At 40.0% G+C, this 6,837-nt stretch overlaps 1 pseudogene across 1 annotated transcript; it reads right to left on the reverse strand.

Annotated features, from left to right (window-relative positions):
• Nucleotides 1-2,723: 2,723 nt before the first annotated feature.
• On the reverse strand, nucleotides 2,724-3,313 carry LOC307049508 (peptidyl-prolyl cis-trans isomerase A-like; annotated as a pseudogene). Its single transcript has one exon. The product of its transcript is annotated as a peptidyl-prolyl cis-trans isomerase A-like (transcript).
• Nucleotides 3,314-6,837: the final 3,524 nt, after the last annotated feature.

Here is a 6,837-nt window from a genome sequence, read left to right on the forward strand (position 1 = left end):
TTCATGGCTATTGTAAATAGTGCTGCAATGAACATTGGGGTGCATGTGTCTTTTTGAATTATGGTTTTCTCTGGGTATATGCCCAGTAGTGGGATTGCTGGGTCGTATTGTAGTTCTATTTTTAGTTTTTTAAGGAACCTCCATACTGTTCTCCATAGTGGCTGTATCAATTTACATTCCCACCAACAATGCAAGAGGGTTCCCTTTTCTCCACACCCTCTCCAGCATTTGTTGTTTGTAGATTTTCTGATGATGCCCATTCTAACTGGTGTGAGGTGATAACTCGTTGTATACCTCATTGATTTGCATCTCTCTAATAATTAGTGATGTTGAGCAGCTTTTCATGTGCTTTTCGGCCATCTGTATGTCTTCTTTGGAGAAATGTCTATTTAGGTCTTCTGTCCATTTTTCGATTGGGTTGTTTGTTTTTTTAATATTGAGCTGCATGAGCTGTTTATATATTTTGGAGATTAATCCTTTGTCCGTTGATTCATTTGCAAATATTTTCTCCCATTCTGAGGGTTGTCTTTTTGTCTTGTTTATGGTTTCCTTTGCTGTGCAAAAGCTTTTAAGTTTCATTAGATTCCATTTGTTTATTTTTGTTTTTATTTCCATTACTCTAAGAAGTGGATCAAAAAAGATCTTGCTGTGATTTATGTCAAAGAGTGTTCTGCCTATGTTTTCCTCTAAGAGTTTTCTGGTGTCTGGTCTTACATTTAGGTCTCTAATCCATTTTGAGTTTATTTTTGTGCATGGTGTTAGGGAGTGTTCTAATTTCATTCTTTTACATGTAGCTGTCCAGTTTTCGCAGCACCACTTATTGAAGAGACTGTCTTTTCTCCATTGTATATCTTTGCCTCCTTTGTCATAGGTTAGTTGACCATAGGTGTGTGGGTTTTCTCTGGGCTTTCTATCTTGTTCCATTGATCTATATTTCTGTTTTTGTGCCAGTACCATATTGTCTTGATTACTGTAGCTTTGTAGTATAGTCTGAAGTCAGGGAGTCTGATTTTATATCCAGCAGTGCGGCTGTCGACAGAGCCTTAGCTAGGCTAAGCTACCTGCAAACCTTTCCAACGTACCTCCATAGGAATATTGGAAACTCTTTTCTGAGAGAGCCTGCATACTATAAAAATCAGAAAATGTGTACATAGCTATTGAACATGGAATGGAACAGAGTTTCAGGACCCCTTCAAAGCATGCTTTTATAAAATAGCTTGCACACATGGAGAAAGAAATCCCTTTTCTAAAGCTGCTTTCCACGGGCCCTCTCTCTCCTAGCTCAAGCTGCTGACCGGCCCTTCCACCCCTCTGTGTGTGTATGGGCTTCCCATGCTCCTGCCCCTTTGCTTTTTCCATATATAAAAGTCAAACACTCCTACTGCTGTTCCTTTTCTCTGAAAACACTTGATCCGTGAGTTTCACAAACACTCTGTTTTCAAGTTGTGGAAAATGGAGGCACAGAAGAGAGAAGTGATGTCTTTAGAGTTATTCATGGTGCGGAGGGAAGGAGAGCTGCCTTAGAAAATGCTCCCTTAGGAGCCAGACAGAAAGGCTTTCATGCCACTTAGTGCTTGAAAAGAACCACTAGAAGGGGCCAGTGTGGAGGGCGCTTGAGGACGAATTTGACAAATACTGCAGAGTATAAGGTTTTGTTTTTTCCTTTCTGAAAATCATTTTTCAGAAAATAAGAAGTTTTCTTATAGCTATTTAGTCAATACCAAATTTCTTTTGAATGCCTACTATGTGCTAGACAATGCTCTAAACCAGGGGTCAGCAAACTTTTTCTGTAAAGGGCCAGATAGTAAATATTTTGGGCTTTCCAAGTTATACAGTCTCTGTCACAGCTGTTCAATTCTGCTGTTACAGAGCAAAACCAGCCATAGACAATACACAAATTAATAGGCCTGATGGTGTTCCAATAAAACTGTTTATAAAACCTGTGTTCACAGATTTGGCCCATAGGCCATATTTGCTGATCCCTGCTCTAGGCACTGGGGATACAATAGTTCAGAAAACAGTATCCTTGCCTTCAAAGAATCTACATTCTGATATAAATTCTACTTTAAAACCTAAATTTTTACCAATAGGCATTTGTGGTTTGGGCTAAGCATTCAGCTACAGTATCATACACGGATTCAAAACAGGCCTAGAGGGAAGTGAAGATGGCCTGCCCTACAAATTTGTGTGAAGTGACCCAAAAAGTGGCTCTAAAAAGATGTCAAACATGCTTATGATGAGTTTTATTAAAATTACTTCACGTAACGTGAGATTGGCAAAGAAGAAATATTTGTAAATTGGTAATTCTAGATTGATTCTGTGGATGTTATTTAAATATGTATGTGAATGAAATTAAAATACTAGCTTTCTCTAAGTAGAAATTTGACTATTTAATTCACATTCTGGAAATCGTATATTCAAGTTGGCTAAAATACTTTTTGGGGACCCTCTCTTTGTGGAAATGGGAGATGCCTTCTGTTTCATCGCCTGAGCTATCATCCTCTTCTCATTCCTTTTTTTTCTGTTTAGTTTTTATTTCATAGTCATAAAGTTAATTTTGCAATCCAGCTAAACTTGGAGAGGGATGAGGAAAATATGGAAGCCAAAGAACTGCAGTGGGAGTACAAAGATTATAGGATATTTTGAGCAGATGGGGGTGAAGGGGTGCTCTCCTGAGCAGAAAGAATGGTCTGGTGGTTCAGATAAAACACAAGTCAAATTTATTAGATTTGTCCACAGTCAGCAATGGTGATCTTCTTGCTGGTCTTGCCATTCCTGGACCCAAAGCATTCCATGGCTTCCACAATATTTATTCCCTCTTTCACCTTGCCAAAGACACAGGTTTGCCATCCAACCACTCAATCTTGGCAGTGCAGATGAAAAACTGGGAACAGCTTGTGTTGGTTCCAGCATTTGCCATGGACAAGATGCCAGGACCCATATGCTTCAGGATGAAACTTATCAAATTTCTCCCCATATATGGACTTGCCACCAGTGCCATTATGGTGTGTGAAGTCACAACCCTGGCACATAAATCCTGGAATTACAGTATTCTGTGAAAGCAGGAACTTTTATAAACACATCCTTTCTCCTCAGTGCTCAGAGCACGGAAATTTTCTGCTATCTTTGTAACTTTGTCTGCAAACAGCTTGAAGGAGACACAGTCCAAGGGCTCACCGTCGATGGCAGTGTCGAAGGACACGGTGGGTTGACCATGGCTGGACAGTGGGAGAGGCTCCAGGCGGCAGCGTCTGCAAGGCCCTCTTCTCATTCCTTGATCCAGCTTTCTCCCTGCTTCTACTCTTGCTCCCATACCCCCCACATTCCACTCTCTATAAACCTGTCAGAGTGGTTATTTTAACATAGAAATCAGATCATGTGCCTTTCCTGCTTAGGACCCTCAAATGGTTTCCTCCCACATTTGGAATACTATCCAAAGTCCTTCTCCTGGCCCACCAAGGCCATCAGACCCTGGCACTCACCTCCCTTTCCCGCGGGTTTCCCACCTTTCTCTCCTCCCTTACTCTGATCCTGCCTCACTCACCTCCTTGCTGGTCTTTGACTCAAGGCCTTATTTTGCCCTCTTTCTTCATGATGCTTCCTCAGGTCTCCATGTGACTGGCTCCCTCACTTCATGCAGGTCTCTACTTGATCGTCTCCTCAGGCCAACTGCCCTATCAAAAGAGACCCCTAGGCACTCTCTGTCTCCTTGATCTGCTTCTTTTTTTCATAGCACTCATTATTCTCTGCCTTTGTTATGTGCATTATTTGCGTATTTGCCAGTCTCCCCCACTGGAATGCAAGCTCCATGAGGGCTTTGATCTTTTTTTTTTTAAATGCTGAATTCTCAGTGCCTAGAATAGTGCCTTGCATATAGTAGACAGTCAATAAATATTGAATAAATGAATAAATAAGTGAATGACTATATGCTATCTATTGAGTACCAGTTATGGACCAGGTATTATTCCTGCTTCTTCAGTGTATATTGTTATGTAACTTCTTTTGCATATGTTAGTTCATGTGTGATATAGAATGAATAGATCCCACTTTAGTGCAAGTAGATTATAAATGTCATTTGAGGGTATAAAATCAATTAAAAGAAAAAAGAACCTTTATTTGCCTTGTGAGTCTCTACATAACTGAGGCATAGACTTTGTTTTATCTTTGGTTAAGTTCCCCTTTTCTCGGTATTCCAGGGCTGATCAACCTCTTTCTCTCTTCCCTGAGGGTAATAAGAAAATGTATGAGTTCTCCCCATGCTTTCTGCATTTTATGTGCAGACTTCTTTTTCAGTTCTCTCTGTAGAATTGGGATTCCCTTAATACATTTTTTTTCAGGGATTTGCCATCGGTTTGGATGCCCAGGACAGGGCAATTAATTCCACAGTGACTAAGCCCAAAGCCCTAGTATGACCCCTCCTTTGACCTAGAGAACCCTTTGGATTGTTAACCTGTGTTTCTTAAGCTAATGTTTCCCTCAATGTTTGCTACTACTTTTTGCTTTAAGACTCAGACATGTGGCCTGAATTCACTGACTTATTTTATTTCAAAATTTCATTTGGTGTCTATATTGAAGTGTGCTGATCTGGAGCACCTGATCAAAAGCTGGGACCTTAGCTACGACCTATGACAGTCGCAGAGCTCAAAACTGGCAGATAATTTCTTCTTTATCTTGAAGAATTTTTGGCTGGTGGCCGAGTCCCTTTACAGAGAAGGTTGTGTGTGGTACGGTGACCTCTTCATTTGATGCTCCCTTTCCTCTGTCCCTGTGCTCACTTCATCCTTCATCCAGTTCATCCCATTGGCAGCTCTTCCCATCTCAGCATCGACCTTTGCCTCCTCCACATGTTCACTTTTTTTTAAAATTAATTTTTATTGGAGTATAGTTGCTTTACAATGTTGTGCTAGTTTCTACTGTGCAGCAAAATGAATCAGCTATACATATACATATATCTCCTCTTTTTTGGATTTCCTTCCCATTTAGGTCACCACAGTGCATTGAGTAGAGTTCCCTGTGCTATACAGTATGTTCTCATTAGTTGTCTGTTTTATAGATAGTATCAATAGTGTATATGTGTCAATCCCAATCTCCCAGTTCCTCCCACCACCCCCCTTCCCCCTTGGTATCCGTACATTTGTTCTCTACATCTGTGTCTCTATTTCTGCTTTGCAAATAAGATCATCTATACCATTTTTCTAGATTCCATATATATACGTTAATATATGATATTTGTTTTCTCTTTTTGACTTACTTCACTCTGTATGATACTCTCTAGGTCCATTCATGTCTCTACAAATGACCCAATTTCGTTCCCTTTTATGGCTGAGTAATATTCCGTTGTATATATGTGCCACATCTTCTTTATCCATTCATCTGCTGATGGACACTTAGGTTGCTTCCATGTCCTAGCTATTGTAAATAGCACTGCAATGATCCACGTGTTCACTTTGAATGATCACATGGCCTCTCTGTTGTCTTCTCCTTTCCAGGCGCTGTTTTCTCACCTTTAGGCTCATTCAGTTATTTCATGTTGATTCTCCCATCTTCCAAATGATGCCTCATGCTCTTCATGTGAGTCCAGCAGTAATCTTGATGATGATTCCCAAGTCCATGAGGGATTCTTTCACCCCATGGGCCAGGCCACATTCTAACTCTATGGCTTCCTTTTTTCATATCTCTTTGAAAGCTTTCTTTCTGAGAAGCATGTTGTTTTGAACTCGTTCATTCCTCCTCTGGTGTGGGCTTCAATTATTTGGAATCTCCAATACAATTTCTTTTTTAGGTACTCTCAGTAAGTATCCTGCAAGTAAGTTTACTTGCTCTTTGCACACAGATGCCACTAGTATTTAACTCCTAGAAAAATGTGTTTCTGGGATGAAGCAAACCTTCCCCACACCATGATATCCTGCTTGTCTCTGGCTCTTGTTAAGATTTGCCAAAGGAATACTTATGCCTCTGTGTCCTCATCAAGATAAGGTGGCTTGGGCATAGGAGATACAACTTTTTGGATTTTAATGCTGACTTGGTCATTGCCATTCTCTGCAGTTTTTGAGAGGTAATGCTTTTTGGGGCTGAATTACCTTCTCAGTAAATGTGCCATTAGAAAGGGCTAAGTTTGCCAAATGAATACTCTTTCTTTTTAATTTGACAGATTTTCCTTAGAGTTTGTTTTAAAAATTATGAATATTGTAGCAATGTTTTCCTTAGATTTATCGTGAAATGGTAAATGCTTGCAAAAATTTTTGGGACATAATGCAGAAATGTATAAAGATGCAGCACTAAAAACAAAACAACAAAAACAATTCAATCATAATTTCACCACCAAGAGGCAGACACTGGTAACATTTTGGCATTTTTTTCTTTCATCATTTTTCTAATTTGATGATGTGGTTCAGTGCAACTCTTTCTACCAAAAGTTAGCAACCCACAAATGGTTATGATACTAAGCATAAACCTTGAAAAATTTGCCATTGCCTAACACTTTATTTTTATAATTTATTTATTTATTAAATGATAATGCATTTTATGTTTTAAAAACTATTTATTTATTTATTTGGTTTTGCCGTGTCTTAGTTGCAGCAGGCGGGCTCCTTAGTTGTGGCTCCAGGGCTCCTTAGTTGTGGCTCGCCGGCTCCTTAGATGCGGCACATGGGCTCCTTAGTTGTGGCATGTGAACTCTTAGTTGCAGCATGCATGTGGGATCTAGTTCCCTGACCAGGGATCAAATCCGGGCCCCCTGCATTGGGACCATGGAGTCTTAGCCACTGCACCACCGGGGAAGTCCCTTGCCTATCACTTTAAATACACATTTTAATTCAAATCACTTCCCTTGTAGTT

Source organism: Hyperoodon ampullatus, assembly GCF_949752795.1.
Source record: "Hyperoodon ampullatus genome assembly, chromosome: 3".
Lineage (NCBI taxonomy): Eukaryota > Metazoa > Chordata > Mammalia > Artiodactyla > Ziphiidae > Hyperoodon > Hyperoodon ampullatus.